This window comes from Tupaia chinensis, unplaced genomic scaffold, assembly GCF_000334495.1.
Source record: "Tupaia chinensis unplaced genomic scaffold, TupChi_1.0 Scaffold000113_1, whole genome shotgun sequence".
Lineage (NCBI taxonomy): Eukaryota > Metazoa > Chordata > Mammalia > Scandentia > Tupaiidae > Tupaia > Tupaia belangeri.
In genome coordinates, this window is record NW_006159577.1 from 3,556,570 (window position 1) to 3,579,224 (window position 22,655).

At 42.0% G+C, this 22,655-nt stretch overlaps 1 long non-coding RNA gene across 2 annotated transcripts; it reads right to left on the reverse strand.

The window, feature by feature from the left end:
• Window positions 1-2,298: 2,298 nt before the first annotated feature.
• Window positions 2,299-21,833, reverse strand: LOC102470924 (uncharacterized). 2 transcript variants are annotated; one of them, XR_001370041.1, is made up of 5 exons: window positions 21,674-21,833; window positions 20,299-20,372; window positions 18,570-18,682; window positions 3,059-3,126; window positions 2,299-2,532 (listed from the first exon to the last, which is right to left on the reverse strand). It is a non-coding gene; the product is annotated as an uncharacterized LOC102470924 (long non-coding RNA). The 2 variants fall into 2 exon arrangements; XR_001370042.1 differs by lacking the exon at window positions 18,570-18,682.
• Window positions 21,834-22,655: the final 822 nt, after the last annotated feature.

A 22,655-nucleotide genomic window follows, 5' to 3' on the forward strand; every position in this document is an offset into this window, starting at 1 on the left:
CTCCCAATTTTCTTCCCCCCCTCTTGTTCTTCCCCCTCCTCTTTTCTTTCTCTCTCTGAAATCTGGCTGCTTCTATCATAGAAATCCCCACCAATACACACAGGCACACTCACACACACTCTGAGGGAACCAGCCCTGAAGGCTCTGGTGCAGGGTGATTGGCTCCCTGTGGCTCCCCCTCTCCCTCTCTCCCCTCCCATCCTCACATCCTTCCCTGTGTGTGTCAAGATGGGCTGAGTCAAGGAAATCTCTCTGAGAAAAGGGAGGGGTGCCTGGGCACCTTCACGCCTCAGTGCCACCTGCCCCAGCCTGAATGTCAGTCTGGCCAGACCTTGACACGGGAGTCCTAGCCCACCTAACCTGCAGCTGAGCTTTTCTAGGTTGATGCTTCCCCCTCTATGGACTTAGCAGGGGGAGCTCAGATAGTCTCCTTTTGCTGAGAGAAGAGGGAGCCCACGTCTCTGTTTTTCGTGGCCAAGAGCAGGGCCCCAGACATCTCTGAGACCTCCCTGGCCTATTCCCAGGACAGCTGCATCATCACTGGGGGTACTCAGTTAGCAAGGTCTTCTTCCCATCACTTCAGACAGCCTCAGCAGCATCCTTACACCTGCTGGAGGGACACTGAGGCTCCCTGTGACAATGCCTGCTCATCCCTTCCCCAAGAGAGACTGCAGCTGGACCCTGCCTGTCCACAGCTAGCCTGGGCAGCAGCCTGGGATTGCTGATACTCAATTTACCCAGCCCAAGGCCCAGCCGCTGCCTTCTGTCAGCTCTGAAGCCTCCACACCCATCTGTCCTGGGAATGGTGAGGCAACAAGTTCAAGTTTGTGAAGGACCAGAATGACATCATGTTTCAGAACTCTTCAGGAAGTTGGGAGGCTGGTGGCAGGCATGTTTTGGTAATGGCTACAGGGACTTTGGACATACAGGGTTTCAGCCTCTCCTCAGGAAAGTGCGCAGGGACTTTAGTCCTTGATCAAGGCCCTGCAGGGAAGATGTTGGATAGATGGACAGACAGCAACTTTTGGAGCCTCCACACCCCCCTTCAACTCCATGAGATGCCTCCTTCACCTAGTAACAACCCATGCTACATTAGCAACCTTGGGCCCCTGTCCTGAGCACAGACAACCCTTTCCCAAAAGTTTGTAGCATGGTCAATGGTAACTAACATTACTGGCCTCAGCCACTAGAAAAAATAAGCCAAAGCAAGGACATGGTCCCTAAGGAAACCCTTGAAGGGGTCTGACCTCATCATACTTAAGTATCTTCCTTCACGCACTACCAAGCATATCAGAGATGCTCATGAAATAAGGCATATAGGAGGCAGGGGGGGGAAAGATGCCATCATGCCTCTGTACTTCTACAGATGATATATGTGAATAGTGACTGGCACCTGCATGCAGTGGAGGGCTGGAGACAACTCACCCTAGTTCATGAGGGCCCATTGTGGACATCTCTCTCCAGCTTTGCTTCAGTGACAACCTGTTGTTGTTTGCAATTTGCCTGGTGGGAGTTTTTACACCACAGCAATCAGCTAATTTATATGGAGTGTACCCCTGCCCCTCTGCCCCAGAGTCCCTGGTTAAACATTTACCAGCATACCACTCACTGAACTTCATGGGATCCTGGGCAAGTTACTTAACTTCTCTGAGCCTTTCTTTCTTTTTTTACCTTTCAAAGCTCTGATGAGCAATACCTAAAATAATGTGTGTGGAACTTTGCTTCCCAGAGAAGGAAACAGAACAGATGCCAGTGATCTACTCATCCCTTGGTTTCTTCAAGGAAGCTGCAGATTTCAGGGTTCGCTACATGTCTTCATTAGATACATGGTATATGTCAGAGCAAGGTAATAGCTTGCTCTGAAAGATTTTTTCCTCCAGAAATAGCCCCTGGCATGAGATAGGTGACTGCTATCATTTTGAAAAGTTAATGTGTTGGATACTCAATCTGCAATGTGGCAATGTTGGGAGATAGAGCCTAATGGGAGATGTTTGGTTCATGGGAGTGGATTCCTTATAAGGAAGAGTTTGCCCCCCTCTTGTCCCTGCTTCATCCTTTCTTTGCCCTTCCACCTTTTTCCTTGGGATAACAGAAGAAAGCTCTTGATGGATACCATCTCTTGGATCTTGAACTTCCAGCTGCCAGAACTGGAGAAAATAATTTTCTGTTCTTTATAAATTACTCAGTTTGTAGTATTGTGTTATAGTAGCACAAGACAGACGAAGATACTATTTGCACTGGATCTGTGATTCTCACACTTTAGTGTTACTAGAATCACCTGGTGAACCCGAAGTGCTGTTTAAAGATCTAGGTTCCTAGGTCGCCCAGGATTTCCAAATGAGAAGGTCTGGGGGTGTCTGCAATTTTAGTGAGCTCTTCAGGTGACTCTGCTGAAGGTTGTCCATGACTGTGCTCTGAGGAGAATGCCCTGTGAGAAGTGATCAGGTTAGGCAACTGGATGCCTCCCTAACACCTAAGTACATCTGGCAATGGCCTGATGATCTGGTCTGGAGGCACTTGCTGAAGGATCTCCTGTGGGTTTAGGAAGCACAGAATGTAAAGTGTTAACTAATATTCTCATAGCAGGATAGAGTTTACAAAACATGATCCAACATCATCACACTTTATTTAATCCTCACAGCAATGATAGTAACAAGAGAAAACCACTGCCCATATTTTAGAGATGAGGACACAGAGACTCAGAGAGGTTAAGTGACAGAGTTGGTAAAGAAGGAAACCAGGGGACCAGCAGTTAGCGTAATGGCTATGTCGCTATAGCGACATAGGTCCCATGTAGTCGACCGTGGTTCGCATCCCGGACCTTGTGGCTTAAACTCATGCCGGGCGCGTGTGCGTGCGTGCCCAAGATCCCGAGAGGAGAATGGAGGAGAAGGGATTGTGGCGTGGCCATCCCCCCTGGGTGATGATTTCTCACTTTCTGTCTCTTTGTCTCTCTCTGTCTTTCTGGCGAGCACACACGCCCTATGGCAAAAACCTCTAAATAAATAAATAAATAAATAAATAAATAAATAAATAAATAAAAGAAGGAAACCAGTACCTCTAGCTCTATGGCTTGGCTCTTTCTGCATACTCCAGAGGTCCTCAAGCACCTTGTCAAAGGATGTCCTGGTTTGTAATTTGAAAGTATCTCAATTTTGTAACATATGGTATTTAAGTCCAACAGCAAGAAACCAGTAAACAACTCCCCACCTCCCCGACCCCACAAAACACACATTCACACCTTTTAAATTTTACAGTCAATCACTGTATATCATTACAGCATAAAAATGAATTTTCCCATCTAGAATACATTATATAATGGCTCAAAGATATTACCATATGTGTTCTCACCAACATTTTGTATTTCTTAAGTGTTTTTCTTTTTCTTTTTCCTCCTGATCCCCTCCCTTTCAACCTTTGCCACTTCCCACCCTTCTCCCACACTCTCTCTGGTATCCACAGTTGCTCTCCATGCTTTTATACCACCCAATATTTCAGTTTCTGCCATAGAGTGCAGTCATTTGGTATATACTGAGTGGGGACATACAATATCTCTCTTTCATAGTCTGGCTTACTTCACTTAGCAGTAAATCTTACCTCTTCTTGAAGATAATTTACTTTCTGAATTCTTATAGGCAGCAGTAAAAGGTAAAAGTGCCAGAAATACACTCAGAATATTTTAACTCAGTTTTCTAAAGAGCAGAAGCTCATTTTCTTCTTCTTAAACATAAGTTCTTAAGCATAAGTTTCTGCTCCCAGTGAGGCCATGGGAGGGCTGATCTCCACAGTGACCAGAATCTCCAGCCTCCTTGGCTTAAGTCCAGTTGGGCCTCCCTGAGCACAAGTTCCAACAGAGTTCCAGACACCAGCAGTCAGACCACATTTGCCAAGAAAGGGAGATTTGTATCTCTTTCCAGGCTTTGACACAGTTCCAAACTGCCTCTCTATGAAAGAACTCAAAACTCCAGCCCACCTGATCAGGACAATGAAGCCTGGAAAGCGACCACCGGGGGATCACATGTGGCCAGATCTGCACGTCATGATCCTCAGAAATGGAGAGAAGTCAGCAGTGATGGAATGTTCATGACAGCATTAACATGAGTCATTAAATGCTGTAACTGGGCCCCAAGGGACAGCTCAAAAACAAGACTACATAGAAGCAGACAGATACACACATCACTGCCAATCTTTGCAGCAGCCCTCTGGCATAGATATTCTGATTCCATTTTGACAAGTTAAGGAGCTGAGACCCAGTAAGGTCAATAATTTGTTCAAGGTCACTTCAAGTACACATCAGTAGATAGGATAAAATGCATTGATTACAATGGTAGAATCAGCATTTGGATCCACATCTATTGGACACAAAAATCTGTCTTCTTTCCACTCTGCCATTATATTTATCACAAACATGTGTTCCAATATACAATACACACACTCCCAATGAGAGGTGGGAGACTGCAGTGGTTCTTTCCATGGTTCTTTCTTTCTTTGTTTGCTTTTTTAGAAAGAGAATAAATTCTTACAAACTGAAAGAAACCGAATGTCACTCCAAGAAAGCTCCACTGGAAATGCTATTGACAGTGAGAGCACATCCTTTTGGGGAAATCTGGATTTCTGCAAATGGAGGAGGACCAAAGATCTGGGATTCCATGGACAAAGGAGGTGCCTGAGCAGCTGTCTATAGGCTGAAACGTGGAAAATAGTGGGAGCACTTTAAATGCATTTCTCCACTTACCACTCGTGTGATAGGGGTTACAACCTTGCTTATGAACTGGGTGCCAAAGCTTGCAATTAAGCAGCTTGCCCAAGGTCTCACAGATACAGTGTGGCATATCTGAGATCAAAATGCAGGCCCTCCTGAGGCTTAGGAATCCATCTCCTAACCATAGTTGCCCCCACAATTGGACAAAGAGAAGAGCTACTGTCTGATTGGAGTCTACCTGGCCAAAATACAGAGGCACCCATCCCCACGGAATTCATGTGCACACTCACATGTAGTGAGGTTTGCTCCTTGCCTTGAAAATCCATTAAACCTGCCTGTGGTGACAACAGCTTCTTTATTTCCAACCTGTACTGGCTCCAGGAGGAGAGAAGTGTGTGATTGATCTTCCTTAGCATCTGGCTGCAAGGCATTGAACTGGTCCATGAACAATGGCTTCTCTGATTTGGACTGACTTCTAAAGATGCCTGACCTTGTTCATTTCCTGTCTCTGAGCTGGAGCGGGACAATGGAGATGGTCTTATATCCCCAGGACTAGAGCCACCAGAAAAAATCCATTTCTCTCAGTTCCACCCTTGCCCCACTCACTCACAACTACTACCTGGAAGTTTATCAGGAGGCCCAGTGGTTGTAAGCCTCTGGGGTCTTGGTGCTGTCCAGGCTGGAGTTATAGTCAGATCAGCACCAGGACAGTGGACAGCTCCTGTCCTCCCACCATCTCCCCACCTTCTGATCACTTTCAGGTGAACTGGCTAAGGAGGCCCAGATCTGGCCTTTGAGTGCTGTGTTTGTTGAGTTCTGAAACCAAGTCTTCAGAACAACCTAACCTCAGCTACCATGTCCTCAACAGATGCTGAAATAGATGTTTTGCCCCATTTAGCAGGCTCAGAAACTGACTTATGGCCACATATCCTGTGAGGACCCACACCCAGATCTGTTGGACTTCAAAAACTATGTTTTTAATCACTGAACTATACTATCCCCTAATTTTGAAAAATGGATTTTTTAAAATTGCCATAAGGCACATGTGCTTACTAGAGAGAAGCAGGGAGATGGACAGACAGAGAGAAAGAGAGAGAGAGAGAGAGAGAGAGAGAGAGAGAGAGAAGGAAAAAGCATTCTCCTATTGGGGTGTGGTCACATCACAATCCCTTCCTCTCCATTTCTCCATGGAGAGGAATTTTAGGGATGAGTGCACATGCACCCAGCATGTATTTCAAATTACCAAGGGCTTGGAATTTGAACCATGGCTGGCTAAATGGGACCCACTCCCTTAACCACTGTACTATAGGGCTAGACCAGAATTATCTTTTTTAATTGTCAGAAGATGCATGCATTCATCAGAGAAAGACCCAGAAAGAGAAAGTACCCATCAGTGATACAAGGTCACACCATAATCCTTTTCCCTCAGTTTCTCCATCCCATCAAGATTTGGGGCATGCATGCAGACACACTTGGTATGTTTTTCAAGTCACTGGGCTGGGATTAGAATCATGTTTGGCCATATGGAATCCAAATTCCTATACACAGTATTTAACCACGGCACTAAAGGGCCAACCCTCAAAGGTGGAAGGTTTTAAAACCATTCCTTCTTCTTCCTCTGTCCATCTCATAGCTCCTGTAACCAACACATCACTGAGCACATGCCAGGATGCTCCCAGTGGTATATGTGTCCTGGCTTGATCTCACTCCAATGGATTTCCTAGGGGAAGTTCTTGGGATCTGAACATCTTCAGGTAGGTCCTCAGTGAACCATTGAAGAGGAGATCCCTCCCTTTACTGATGTTACTGGAGTTTTTCCGATTATTTCTTCACCACAGGACTGAAGTAGCAGTCACAGGTGCCCTGAGTAGGCCACTGGAGGAGCCCGTGGCCTGGATGCCACTCTCCAATAATAGCCAATGGGAATAAGCTCATTTTTCTAATAAGGAAGAGTCCTGGTGTTAGCAGCATCACATAGTGGATAGCGCCATGAACTAGAAGCCAGGATCTCAGGATTCTGGTCTAGTCACTAACTCTACCTGACCATATGCCTTTGGGCAATCCCATCTCCTCTGGTAACTCCAATCCTCCATCTGTAAAATGAGGAGGATGTATGAGGTAATCTCACTTACGCAATTAGGTTACTTAAGCATGTCATGCAAGGAACTTAGATAAGAGAAAAGGGACCAGGATTGGGGACAGAGAGAGGCATCACAGGGCCTTCCTTCCACACATGACTAGAATTAAATCCCTTCTGCTACAGTGGCAACTGAAGCCCATGCACCACTTTAGCTGGGAGGTCTGTGTGGGTGGATATATGGGGGAGGATTCACTCTCCACTGACTGTGCACTGGTGGGAACAATCACTGGGCTTAGCTTTCAGCCCTCATCACACTTAAGGGGCCTGAGCATTACAGGCCTTGCTCTATCTATACATTCAGGGGGAGAGCCTGCCCACGGGTCTGCTGAGGATAGAGGCAGTGCACGCACATGTGAGTGCATGTGTGAGTGTGTGTTCATGAGAGAGAAAAATAAAATCAGACTGGCTAATCATAGCAAAGGGATATTTTAAAATGGAATTGATGTGGAAATACAGGAAAACTAAATAAAGCACAAATCTCTTTTACTAAAACAACTCAACATTTTGGGGGGCTTAGCAAGATTCTGAAAGCAGGAAGAATAATTTATTCAGCTTGTGTGAATACTGAGACACCTAATAGAAAATCAAACTATTTGCTCATGGCAGAGAAGGAGAGTGGGGCTTGAGAGTTGTTACAGAAAGAGAAGTGCTAATCTTCTGGTGCCTCTCTCTGGCACCAGCCTAACCACACATTCTAAAATACCACTTGTTAACATCAGTTCACTCTTTCAACCAGATGTTGCACATTATACTGGCCTGGCTCAGCCAGATGAGAATGGGTAGCATGGTCCTTGCTCCGCCATTAGAGAGGCAGGCCGGTAGCTGACCAGATCCTCTGGGTCATTCTGTTCTCTATATTGTGGCTCTAATAGTAGAAGCATTTCTCCCCTCTACCCACAACCTCTACCATGCAGATTCAAATTTTTTATTATTATTAATCTTTTTTTCTTACTATTATTTTATGTAATGAGAAGTAAAAACCAAAAGTATATCAATTGATGAGTTTTTATAAGTACATTATCTTTGTAGTCCACATACCTATTAAGATGTAGAAAGTTTTTATCACTCAGAACAATCTCTCATGCCCATTTCCAGTTCAGTTCATGTCTTCCCTCCCTCAGCTAACTACTGTTTTGGTTTCTATCATCAAGGATTTAATTTGCAAGTTCTAGAACTTCATTTAAATAAAACCATACACTGTGTGCTCTTTTATATCAGGCTTACATCACTCAGCATAATTTTTTTTTAGGTTTATACATACTGCTGTTTATTTTTGGGAGTGCATTCCTTTCTGTTGTTAAAGAGAAATCTATTGTGTGAACATACTGCAGGTTTTTAGCCATTTTCCTTTTTATGGGCATCTGTATTGTATTCAACTGAGGATATTCTGAATAAAGCTGCTATTGATGGTCTTATACTGGTTTTAAATATACATATGCCTTAGTTCTCTTTAGTAAATGCCTACACATGTAGTTTTTCAAAGTGTCTGTTCAATTTTATAATGCAACTAGCATTAAAGTAACTTATCTTTTTTATTGAGTTACAAACATTTTAAAATGTATTTTGAATATAAGGCATTTATTAGATGTATGTGTTCCAAATATTTTTCTAATATGTGGCTTATATATTCCTTTTCTTCTTAAATTTTCTTTTTAAAATTGCTATAGGATATGTGTGTGCTTGCTGGAGAGAGACATAAAGAGAGAGAGAGAGAAAGTGAGAAAGCACCCTCCCCCCAGGGAGATGAACATACTATAATCTCTGTTTATCTATTCCTCTTTTAGGATTTTTGGACATGTACACACACACAGCATGTTTGTGAAGCTGCCAAGTCCAGGACTCAAACTTCTTAGTAGGCCGTTTGAGATCCAGCTGCCTTAATCACCATGCCACTGGCTGACCCTGTACTGCTTTTCTTATTGGTGTGTTTTTGATGAGAACTTCTTAATACTTATTATTCTAGCCCATAATATTTTTATTATTAATGCTTTCTTGGTTCTGCTAGTAAAAAATTTTACATCTGAAATATAAGGGAAAACATATACTCTAGAAGTTTTATTATTTAAATTTTTATATTTAAGTAAAATATCCATTCTAATTAATTTTGCATATGACGTGAGGTAGGATTTAGTGTTTTCTCCCCCATTTCACATATACTTGTGTAAGCAAATTTGTTGAACACATTTTGCTTTCTAAAATAACTTACTTTAGGAATTGGAGTTCTCAGTGGCCCCATTCAAGAATTAGGACCACAGACTTCAACCTCCTGTCCCCCAGATTTAGCCAGGAACCAAGATAACCTAATCAGATGCCATAAATATAACATATGAGTAATACAGGATACCATTAAATGCCCAAACATCCAGATCATTGGTATCCCAGAAGGTGAAGAAACTAATAAGGACATTGATAATTTATTCCATGAAATCCTGGAAGAAAACTTTCCAAACCTAGAGAGGCACTCAAATATCCAGACCCCAAAAATATAAAGAACCCACATAGAATCAATCCAAGAAGATCTTTCCCAAGGAAAATCATAGCCAGATTGATCAAAACCACAGACAGAGACAAGATACTAGACAAGATACTAAAATTGGCAAGAGAGAAATACCAAGTTACTTTCAAAGGATATCCCATCAGGCTAACATCAGACCTCTCATCAGAAACAATGCAAACAAGGAAAGAATAGGAAAATACATTCAAAGTGTTAAGTGAAAAGCAATTTCAACCAAGAATACTATACCCAACAAGATTATCTTTCATATGAAAAAAAGACAAAAACATTCTCAGATAAACATAACCTGAAAGAATTTACCAACACCAGACCAGCTCTCCAAGAAGTGCTAAAGGAAGTACTATACCAGGAAAACTAAAGTTGGACACACAGAAATAAGAGTACAAAAAATAACCAAGAGAATGGTCAACCTAATAGTAGGGACAAGTCTGGAGCTGAATAGTAACTTCAAAAGTTTAAATGGAAAGATCAGACCACAGTAACACTGCAAATTCAATAGGAGAGAAATGAATTACATGAGACTGAACTAGTGAAATAGAATTTTTTGACTTTAGACTGAAACATTCCTGATTTTCTTCAATGCTTTGATTTCCATATTTAGAGATTTTTGTCTTTTCTTGAATTGTTGATAGGTTCATCTAACTAAGATTTAAACTGAATCCTAACCTCGCTTTACGTTTTAAACAAATTTCTCTTAACAATTTTTGACTTTGGCCTATTAAAACCAAAACTTTTTTCTTAACTAAAAAAATGCATTGAAAAATACCTATTAATACCTATTTAATGACTGCAGTAAGCCATATAGTCCCAGCTAGTTGCTGCTTTATAGTATGTTCACTTTACTCAGAGATCTATACCTAAAGTCAGACATGTGTTCATAGATATGTATATATTAGCTGTGCTTGCTATTGAAAGTTTTTTTTAAATAATTAAGACCTTTAGTGAATAAATAAAATGTGAAAAAAAGGCATGGAAAACAACTGTAGATATCAGAGACAGTGTGGGAGAAGGGGGAAAATTGGCAGAGGATGAGAGTTAGGGAGTAGGGAGGAAATAAAAAGCAAAATATATAAGAAACAAGAAATAGAATATTATTTGTTGATGATAACATGTATGGTAATATCCTGGATTGAGCCAATAAACAATGAATTCTGGATGGAAAATCTCATTTTGTATACTGTATTGATGTACAGTGAATGACTGTAAATAAATAAATGGATTTTTAAAAGTTAATTAAGGGATTTATAAACATCACAAACTGCGTAAGAGTAATTCTATTTCTATATTATTTATTGTGTTTTATCTCTTTTTATATTTTGGCACCAGTATATTCTATCTTGATTACTTTACCTGTATAATAAATATCAAAATAATCCTCAGTAAATACTTCTTGATGGGATCTCCAAGTACCAAGATAAGAGTGAGTGAATTCTTTAATTTTTTACTTTTTCAAGATTTTTATTATTATTATAGAACTTTTGATTTTTCAAACAAATTTTTTTAAATGGTGTCAACTTACATATTTTTCAAAAGTGTGCTGGAAATTAATTGGATGGCATTGAATTTATAGATTCAATTGAGAAAACTTGTAATCTTAACAATATTGAATCTTTTGACCCATGAACATGGCACAACTTTTCAAGTATTTATGTCTTTTTAAATTCTTCTCAGCAATGTTTATTATTTTCAGTCTTGAACCTTTTTTCTTTATCTTTAAATATGCTATACTTTATAATGCTATTATATACACAATTTTAAAAAATTTCATTGTTCATTGTTAGTATATGGAAATAGAGTTGATTTTGTTCATTGACTTCTATCCAATTTTCCACCATTACTTAAGATGTCTAGCTATAGATGATTTCTAGATGCCCTATCCTTTATCAGGCCAAGGAGGTTCCCTTTTGTCTCTAGTTACTTGGAGTTTGTATCATAAGTAGATGCTGAATTTTGTCAAATCTCATTGCTGCATTTATAGGACAATCATGATTCCTTTTTTTAATCTTAATATGATAAATTACATTGATTTTTCAAATGTCTCAAGAACCAGCTCTATATTCCCAGAAAAAAATAAAAACTCCTCTCTGTCTTATATATTATTCTTTTTATGTATTACTGAATTCTATTTGCTCAAGTTCTATTTGGGATTTTACATCTATGTTCATGCAGGATATTAATCTATATTTTCCCTTGAAATACTTTTGCTTGGTTTTTATATTAGAGTCATGCTGGCCTCAGAAAATCAATTGGGAAATGTTCCTTCCTCTTCTAATTTCTGGAAATTACTGCATAGAATTAACATTATTTCTTTCTTGAATGGGAGAATTTATGGAAGAAACTATCTGGGTATGGGTTTTTTTTTTTTCTTGGAAAGTTCTAAACTCTGGATTCAATGTATTTAATGGATGTAGGACTATGTAGAGCATATGTCATCTTATGTACCTCTCCTAGTGCCCTGGGAGGGGGTAGAAGAAAGCTTGAATGAGTGGATAGAGAAATATGGGGAAGAAGATGAGTAAAGAAAGGGGCAAGAATAGATTATTTCTAGAACTTGTGGAAGAAAAATGATGGCGACTATCAGCACACAAACTGTTTTGCCTGGCTAAGAACTCTATAAAGCTACTTAGAGCAAACATCTGTTCCCACTGCTGTGGCCAGTATTCGGGAGCTGAGCTGGGACTGTCTGATCTGGCCAGAGAGGACACAGCGATGGTGTGTAATCACAGTAGAAGAGAAAGTATGGGGACAAATACTGCAGGCAGGGGCAGGCAAGCCTCATGTTGGGCTGCAGTAGTTCAGATGTATTGTTAAACAGCAACAAGATCCCAGGAGAATGTCTCAAGAACTGAGGCCTCATGCTGGATGAGGAGGTATGTGGGTTGCACATGTTAGGGACTTCTGTACCTCATTCAGCAGGCTGTTAAAAATATTGACCTATTCTTGCATGCTTTAGTAATATGAAATATTTACAAGTACTACTAAGATAACTACACGTGTTATCTATTTACTTTTCCCTAATTACCTAGACAGAAGAGTTTGGTATTATTATGCTCATTTTATAGATGAAGAAACTAAAAGTTGGAGAATTTAAGTGATATGAGTAGAAAGTGACAGAACTGGGATTTAAACCTCCACCTACTCTTTCCAACCTGCTATCATAGTCTGCTGAGAGAGTTTGACCTAAAGCCCTGGTAACAATAGGCCCTGGGTTAGGGAAATGTAGTTTACCAGCCAGGTTTAGGGAGAAAGATGGGGTGGGGCAGTAAGCACAACAAAGCAGGATTCTTGTCAAAGCCATCCCATGGTTTGAGGGCAGTTGCACCTGTCTTTGTCGACACTGAGTTTTCTGGCCAAATCAGAACAAAGCTCCAAAGAAGATTTCTATTTTGCCAATATACACTTTTATTTGTTTGTTTGTTTTATGTAGCAAGAGCCTTCTGGTTATTGTTGGCTACTCTCTGTCTTTCCTCAAATGCATAGTCCCTTTAATTTTGTGCACAAATTGCTGGTAAGGCAGGAGTCTGAATTTTTCATGTGTTTCCAAAATTTCCCTGGCCTTCTTCCCTCTGGATCTTTGACTCTCAGTCCTTGATGAGGCAAGCCCACATCATCAGAGCCATGGCCACGTAGGGCTAATAGGTTCCTGAGAAGAATCTGCTGTAGCTTCCACATTTTACAGACAGCAAGTCAGAGGGCTCAGTGGAAAGTTGGGGGTGGTGAAGATCACACAGTACCCCTGGCTCCTCAAGCACTAGTCTATCTTTCCTTATATAAAAGAGATGATGGCACATGAAGGTAATTAAACGTTCCCTCCCAGATCCACAGTCCCTGGGAAGTTTGGGTTAGAGCTGTACCTCCTTGTAGTGACTATAATTTCCTTGCTTCTAAGAGAAAGCCTTCAGTGATGCTGAGACAGAGATGTGCATCCGAGTGATTGTCAATTAGAAGTCCCACAAGTAGGACCCTGACTGATTGCTGAAGTGAGAGTGGCATTAGTCAGGCAGAGCTTGGGCAACAGATGAGGTTTCTCTTGTTTTTGAGACTCTGTCCTCCTGGGTTGATTTCATAAGGACCTTTTTGGCCACAATGCAAGACTTGTTACAGGATGGCCCATATACCTGCAGAGGCAAGCCAGATATAGCAGTGGGATCCTGGGAACAATCCTGGAAAGTAATGCTACTTGGATCCTGCGAGAGGCTCCCTATACTGCCACCCATGCAGATTCACCCTGAAAAAACTTCTAGTTTCTTGCATGGTTCTTACCTTTTGCTACTTCTTATGAAATTCTCCCCACAATTCCTCCTAAACACCCAGGAGTCAGATACCCCCAATTCCTGCTTGGTACAGGAATCTGGGGTCCTCTCAGGAGAGCAAACTCAGTTTCCTTCTTCTCCATCAACACAAAGGTGACACAGAGTCAGAAGAGAGGGAAGGGCTGAGGAGTACCTGCCTGCTGAGCCCCTCCTGTGTGTCCACAGTCCATGCCATGGGGTATTCTCATGCTCTCTCATCATTCCATGTCACAACAGCCCCGTGAGGCAAGCACATTACTCACCAATTTTACAGAGGGAGTTTTGGACCTGAGTTCTACAATAGGAAGATGCAGCCTCATTGGAACCATTATCTGGTAGTTCTAAGACACATCTTTTGCCACCCAAAGTGGCCTCTGGGCTGGGCTACCTCTTTTGTCCATTGAAAAAGGGAAGGAGAATGACTCCCACGTGAATTCAGGATTGCAGGCTCACTACTCTGGCTGCTTCCTCATGCCACTCCTGGGTGGTTCCAGTTACTCTGTTCAGTGGTGTCCAGGTGAACTTGAAAGCAGTTTTCCAAGCTGCCTGATGATGTGCAGACATTGCCTCCTCATCATCAATGGGCACAGCTCGGCAACACAAGAATCGGTAGAAGGCACACAAACTTCAACCTGGTGGTCCTGAGTTCTGCAAACCTTCCAGCTCCAGGAACCCAAAAGGACTCAAAACCCTAACACTTCATCACAACTAAGCTGAGCCAAGACCCAGGGCCCTGGCTCCTCTGGCAGGACTAATTTTTTGAAGAGCTTCTCTATATTTATCCATGAGAAAATCAAGGTACTTTTTCTTGCAAAGGAACTAGAGCGCCTATGGGAGGCTCGTGTAGACTAGAGCAGGGTTCCTCAGGGTATGAAGCTATTGGGCCCAACCCAGGAGAACAGAAAAGGGCCTGGGAAAATCTTGGCCTATCAACATATGCTTGTTATCTGAGGCACCCATAGTTAGCATTTCATTGACTATTTGGAATATCAGTTCTGCATCCATGAGCTAATTCTGAAAAGTCCTCAAAAAGCAATTATGTTCACTGTCCCATAGGGCTCCATTCATTCTCTTTACAAACTACAGGGAGCTTCTGGGCATTGCTGAAGGCACCAGAACTAAGGTACTTGGATCCTTGTCTCCTGGCAAATGGACAGTACTTGCTAAAGATGTGTCTACTGACCAAGGGAAAGGAAATGTCTGAACTATGCCCTGAACTTAGACTGTAAAGAAGGGCATCTTTGGTAGATGAATAGTCTATGCAAATGTGCAGAGTGAGAACCACCTGACACACTAGGGGATAACTCCTGGGCTTCCAGTGGAAAAATTCAGACTCATTACTGTTTTAGCCGTGTTTCAGATTTTGAATGTTTTTGTGCTGTGTCATCATTCCATGTGAGAAAGAAACAGCCAAAGAGAAAGTTTTGAAAGGCCTAGGCAAGGTGATATCCACCACTAACTGCAAGCAAATGGCATCAATAGACACTCTGTTCCTGCTGGACAGAGATCTTCTGTCAAGACAATGTTCAGCCACGTGGGCGACGTGGCACACGGCAGTACCCTGCAGGCACGAGCCCCTCTCTAGGGAGAAGCTGACTCCCACACTTCTCTCTGTCCAGCCTTTTTGCCTGTGAAATAAGGTTGGAAAAATCCTGAAGAGTTGACAAGAGAGCTGGATTTAGAGAACACCTGTCACCCACAAACACCTGAAAAAAAAAAAAAAAACCCAGACGACTTAACACATTATTGTTTTTGAAGATTGTTTAGCTATTTCTGAATATCCACCTGGATTGTCTGTGTTTGTCTTTAATCCTACCCGCACATCCCTTTGTTTTCTTCCTTCTAGGAACAAGAGAGTATACTAAAACCCGAGGCAATAGCATCGGACTTCACTATCCCTGATATCTCTGTTTTCCATAGCTCAAGCCACAGTTAGAATAACTTGTTCAATTTTCTCCCCATTGCCAAAAAAAGAGAAAACAAACAAACAAACAAACAAAACAACTGTCCCAGAAGGACAGAGACTACACCTAAAGACACAGACTTCTAGTCACTTATTTAGTAGGAGTACTTGTGTTTGTAATGAACAGAAGCCCAGTTTTAATTAGTTCAGGCAAACAAGATTTCTTGGAAGGAGACTGGTGTACACCTACTTTTGAACTGGGAGCATCTACACCTCACAGATATCTTCAAGTAGGCACTGAACTGCCACCCTCTTCTATACCTTCTCTTCCTCCCCACCACACACACTTCTTTTTGTTTTAAGAGAGAGAGAGAGATTGCTATAGGGTGTGTGTACTCACCGGAGAAACAGAGAGAGATATAGAGACAGAAAATGAGAAATCACCCCCCAGGGGGAAGCCCATGCCGCAATCCTTTCTCTTCCATTCTTCTCTCAGGATCTTTAGCGCACGCACACACACACACACACACACACACACACACATCCGGCATGAGTTTTAAGCCACTGGATCCAGGGATTAAAACCATAGTTGACTACATCAGAGTCCAGCAATGTAACCATTACATCTGCTGGTCCCCTTTTCACCACTTCTTAAAGATCAACTTTCTTCTCTGTGCTGGTCCCATTGTCTGTAAGCAATGGCTACAAAGACTTGTGAATCTCATGCATTACCAATTTACTTCCAAATGGACCCTGAAGTTCTGCAATCCTAGGGAATGGGTCTGATTGGGATAGCTAGGGTCTGCTATTCATGCCTGAATCACTGGGCAATGCCACTTTTATTCAAAATAAAGGATAGAGAAAGAAATATTAGTTGTAAGCCAAAAATCTGTCCCAGTTTGTCATTGGCTTTTTTCTTCATACATGGAAGATGGATAAACTAATAAATGTGGACCTACTTTAAGAGACTAAGAGGAGATCCAACTTCAGTGGCACAAGAAGAAAAGCACTGCTGAGTGTTGGCTAAGGTCACATAGGAGGCCTAGGTTTTGTTCCCAGACCCCAAAAAGGCTGAATGTGGTGGTGAATGCCTGTGGTCTAGCTAACTGAAAGACTGAGGCAGGAGAATCATGATGTGGTGAGACCCTGTCAAAAACCTCTTTCTCTCCCTCCTGTGTTCTCTTGGTCTCTCTCTCTCTCATTAAAAAAATGGATGGAGGAAATTCCAAAATGTAATGTATACTGGTTCCAAATTTAGTTCAAAGCACTTAGATCAAAAGTGACTTTTTAACCAGATCATCTATAGCCCCAGGGCCTGGCAATGGCCAAGGTAAAGAGGACCAACCTGTTTACCTTTCTGGGGTGCTGTGACTTCTTGATCTTTGTCTTTTTGTGGGAACTAGGTGCAGTTGAGCTCTTCATGGACTCGAAACACCTGTGCTAGCAAGGGGTGGGTAATGGCATGAAGCCACAGCATTTTAAGAAGCAAAGAGAGGGACCAGCAGTTAGTGTAATGGCTATGTCGCTGGACTCCCACATAGTCGACCACGGTTTGCGTCCCGGACCTGGTGGCTTAAAACTCACGCCGGGCGCGTGTGTGTGCATGCCCAAGATCCCGAGCGGAGAACGGAGGAGAAGGGATTGCGGCGTGGCCATCTCGCTTTCTGTCTCTCTGTCTCTCTCTGTCTGTCTGGCGAGCACATGAGCCCTACAGCAAAAAACTCTCCAAAAAAAAAAAAGAAGCAAAGAGAGTGGTCAAATGCAAGCCTGAGGACTGAGGACTTTCTAGAAGCCATCACTGCCCATCGTCAACTCTCTGCCCATCATCAACTCTCTGCCTCTAAGCCAGTCACTCCCTGCTGATAGGAGGCTTATGGTGCAATTGCAGATTGCCAGAAGCGACCCAAAAAGAAACAACAACTATGGCAGCCCTCAGAGAACACTAAAAGCAGTAAAATTTGGGGAATGTTTATGACTAGACTATTTGGGCTGCATCTCTGAATATCCAACTATGAGGCAGAAAAGTCCCAGAGGCAGCTTCAGACCGTAGCTGAAGAAAAAGTTATCATTTATGTTCCAAGTGCTTTATCCATCCTAACCTATTTCAAACTCTAACAGTGATATTAGGTAGCTGTGATTGTTGTCTCCACCTGTTTTTTGTTGGATAGTATCTCTTCAAAATTCTTATCTATCTGGACCCCCAGAATGTGACTTTCCTTGGAGATAGGGTCTTCACAGATTAAATTAACTAAATAGATCACAATGGGTTGGGGTGGACCCCAAATCCAATGCCTGGGATCCTTATGAAGAAAGAGAAATTTGGACACAGAGATACACAGAGGGAAGATGGCCATGTCAAAACAGAGGCAGAAACTGGAGCAATGTTGCCTCCAGCTTTGCCAGCAAGACCAGAAGCTAGGAAGCAGCAAACAATGATTCCCTCTTAGACTTTTCAGAGTGCGCATAGCCCTCCCAACACCTTGACTTAGAATTTCTAGCCTCCAGAACAGTGAGAGAATAAATTTCTGATGTTTTAAGCAGTTTAATTTATGGTACTATTACATGGGAAATGAATATACTGTCTTACAAGGAGTAAATGGCATAGAGAAGTTAAAACTCTTGCCCAAAGCTACACAGTCAGACAGTGGCTGCCCTGGTTGCTACTCTGGAATGTCACACATACTGCAAAGTGTCCTGGGCACTCCTCTGAACAGGGATGCTTTGCTTCTAAGACAGAGCTGACTACAGCAGACAGTTGGATATTACTTTCACCTCCCTGAGGCTACACTCCACATCTCTGCAGGAGTACCACCTTCTAGCCTGGGTCTTTCCTTTGGCCTGGTCTCCTTTCCCTTTGTTGTTCATGTGCCCTTTCCTGGAAATGGGGACTCCTGCCAGGCTCCCAAACATAAGAAATGATGTCCTTTTGGGGCCAAATAGTGGAGCAGTCGTTAAACACGATGCTCTGCAAGGCAATCCCACATGGGAAGGTTCCCAGTTCAAATCTGAAAACCTACCTGAGTATAGTAGGCACACGCTAACCCAGGAAACAGGGCTGGCTGAAAGCTGGGGGTGAATCATGGTATTGAGACACTTTCAGAAGGGTCTCTCTCCTTCTTGCTCCTTCTCTCTGATGGAAGAAATAAACTTCTAAGGAAAAAAAAAAATGATACCCCTGGCTGGGTCATATTTCTACTCACTTACAGAGTTTACAACTTTCCTGTGCTAAAAGTCTTCATGATCAGCCTTCTAATTTTTTTCTAGTTCTTTATCATGAAATAATAGGTATCCATCAAGACTTGGAAGTACAGAAGAATAAGGGGCCAAGACCACAATGGTCTCACTTCCTCAACACATTACGTTAACATTTCTGTGTGTTTCTTTATTGCCTTATTTTTGTACTTCTTTTCCATATTTGATTTTCTCTGTTGGGATCACATTGTTACTTGCCTATTTAATTAACATTATAGCAATGCTAGTTCCCATGCATCTGACCTTCCTGGGACACCACGTTAATCACTGCCTAGCATTACATTCAGTGGCTCTAGTACTGTTTACATGACCATCTTCCAAATGCTGGATGGTTGGAGAATTTCTAATGTTTCATAATTATAAATGATAGTGAAATGAGCATCACATTTTTTTGTTATGATTTCTTTTTTTCCAAAGACAGAATCCCAGAAGTGGCATTACTAAGTATGGACCAGGAAGCATGCAGGTGTGAATTGCCAAATTACTTGCCAAAGTGGTAGTACCAGTGAGCGTGTTCACTGAAGCTTCTTCACGCACTCCTCAACACAGACTCGTTTTTACCTTTCCAATGCTTGTTAGTTAAATGAGTAGGAACTTGGTTCTTTGCATTTCCTCAACAACTAGTGAAGCCAAATATTTTCAAATATATTAGCCATTTATATTTCCTTGTTTGTAGATTTCCTGTTACCTCCTGTGCCCGTGTCTCCATTCCTGTCTTGGTGCTTCCTTATCAGTCTATAAAAAATCCTTTCCTTGGGTTAGTACCCCCCCCCCTTTTTTTCCATGCTTACTTATAAGTGTTGTCCAAATTTTGATTTTGAAATTCTGAATAATCTTTCATTGTTCTAGAAGCTCTGTGTGTGCACTATGGAAAGTGGAAAACACAGTCAAACAAAAATAAAAGGGAACATTATCATATTCTTATCACCCCAGAGATTTCTACTTTTAACACCTAGTACATAGCATTCCTTTTTAACTTCATCCAAATGAGATCATCCTGTGCATAATGTTTTATAATCTGAAAATGCTGGATGGTTGGAGAATTTCTAATGTTTCATAATTATAAATGATAGTGAAATGAGCATCACATTTTTTTGTTATGATTTCTTTTTTTCCAAAGACAGAATCCCAGAAGTGGCATTACTAAGTATGGACCAGGAAGCATGCAGGTGTGAATTGCCAAATTACTTGCCAAAGTGGTAGTACCAGTGAGCGTGTTCACTGAAGCTTCTTCACGCACTCCTCAACACAGACTCGTTTTTACCTTTCCAATGCTTGTTAGTTAAATGAGTAGGAACTTGGTTCTTTGCATTTCCTCAACAACTAGTGAAGCCAAATATTTTCAAATATATTAGCCATTTATATTTCCTTGTTTGTAGATTTCCTGTTACCTCCTGTGCCCGTGTCTCCATTCCTGTCTTGGTGCTTCCTTATCAGTCTATAAAAAATCCTTTCCTTGGGTTAGTACCCCCCCCCCTTTTTTTCCATGCTTACTTATAAGTGTTGTCCAAATTTTGATTTTGAAATTCTGAATAATCTTTCATTGTTCTAGAAGCTCTGTGTGTGCACTATGGAAAGTGGAAAACACAGTCAAACAAAAATAAAAGGGAACATTATCATATTCTTATCACCCCAGAGATTTCTACTTTTAACACCTAGTACATAGCATTCCTTTTTAACTTCATCCAAATGAGATCATCCTGGTGCATAATGTTTTATAATCTGATTTTTTTTCAGTAAACAATCTCTACTTTGCTGTTGATTTGTAACATTTTTATGCTGTCTCATATCCAGACATATTCTAATTTCCCTGATCGACCCAGCAACACCCTTTAGGTCTGGTTTGTCCAAAGCAGCATTTGATATGGGCCCACTCATACCATACTGTTGTATTAAAGGGTGTCCTTTCTCTCAGCAAGGTCTCAATTAGGTGTCACAGACTTGCAGAGACCAGTCTCTGTTGACAAACCCACCACCTGGATATGTCCAGCTGCCTCCTCATGATGTCATTACTTTATTCCCCTCTCTCCTAGACTTTCTGAAAACAAACATTGTTCTCATGACAGACACACTTGCACTGCTTACATCGCTCACTTTCAGGATTGAGAGCCTGCTCCTTATAAGGGGTGACAGCCTCTCTGTCTTCTGGTTTGTTCTGTATGGGTTAGATGCTGCCATTAAGTCCCTTTTGGAATGTAGAGAACCCTTTGTTTTACTCTAACATTTGAACCACCCACAAACACAGGGACTTGTTGCTTGAAACTTGCTGCAAATTCCCTAGTAAGGTGCTGAGCTCAGGCTGAAAGCTGAGACCTGAAAGGTGTGCTAGTCTCTGGCAACAGTCTTCTTCCAAAGAAAATCTGAAGCATATATTTTATACATCTCTCTAATTTTAGGGAATACTTTGCCTCAGCCACCTGCCTTGGAATAAAAAATATCCCAGTCCCCAAGCATTCAATCTGCTTTAGCTGCACCGATCCTTCTACAAGGCCAGTAGAGGTCACTTCCTGGGAACCATGTGTTGCCAGAACAGTTATTCACAGAGTCTATCCTGCAGAAGGGGTTTGGCATAGGATATGGCAGAAAAGGAGAGGCAAAGTCACATAAGAAAAGAGAAAGAAAAACAGGTTTTAGTGTGACTCTGGCTACATACGCCCTTTGAGTACCCTGAAGAATCAGCAGCAATGCCTGGAAACTGGGGTCTAACTTTCATTGCTTAATTGTACAATGGGAATGGTAATTACTACGTCACAGGAATACATTACTGCAAGAATAATAAATAAACACATATGCAGAGGATGTTGAAACATCAAGCACCCCTGTGTATAGGTCCTCTAACAGTTTTTATCTGTGTGGCTTGTAGGCCTACCCAGCATCAGGGTGATGAGCTGGTAACATCAGAAGGTAAGCTCAGCCATGTCTTTTCAGGTGAATATGCTTCAGAGAGCTTGTCCTTCTAGTACTGAGGATATGGAGAGAGGGCAGTCAGGCACCACCACCACTTCACTCATGGTAAATGTTCCATGTTCCAGGACCTCCAAACACAAACTGTTCACCAAGAAGTATGTAACAATCATAACCAGTGATGACATCATCAACTATTACCCTTCTGGGAGGGTCTCTGTGCTTCCTTCCTGCCCTTCTTCTTTTCTCTATTCTTTTTCCATGTAGAAAACTCTCACCTTGTGACTATGTCAACAGCAGAAATGACATCAACTGAAGAGTCCTAATTCTATACATGCATGACTATCTTGGGATGCTGGTGTTGATCTTGCATCTAAGTATCAGTGTTCTCTAGTGGCTGATAAATACCCTCGGTCTCAGGAGCCCTGACTGAATGTCTCTGGCCTATATTCATGTATTTGTCAAGACCATGGTCCACAGCTTATTATCAGACTGATACCATGCATGGGCTGTACCAGCGACCTTGGCAGATAGAGTCTTCCTGTTATGGAGCATGATGTCGGCAAGTAGGAGAGAATCATAGTCTAGGATGGTGAAGTCTGTGGAGAGGTTTCTGAACACCAGAGGGTTTCCCGAGTGGATGGCCAGGTCAGTGGGGACCTGAGAGCTAGATAGGAGTTGGTCAGGTGAATAGTGGTATAGAAAAGGAAGTTCAAGGACAATGGCTGAGAAAGGGCATGGGAAGAGAATTAAGGAAGTTGAAGAGTGCAGCATGGCTACTTCCAAGTGAATGAGGAGCTGGAGAAGCACCCAGGAGGGTAAGCAAGAGGTGTGGACTCTTGCTTGAATGAGAAGCAGTTTTAAGCAGGGTATAAACAGAGCTGTATCTCAGCAGCTTACTTTGGCTGCAAGTGTGGGATGACTTGAGAGGAAGGGCATGTGCTCAA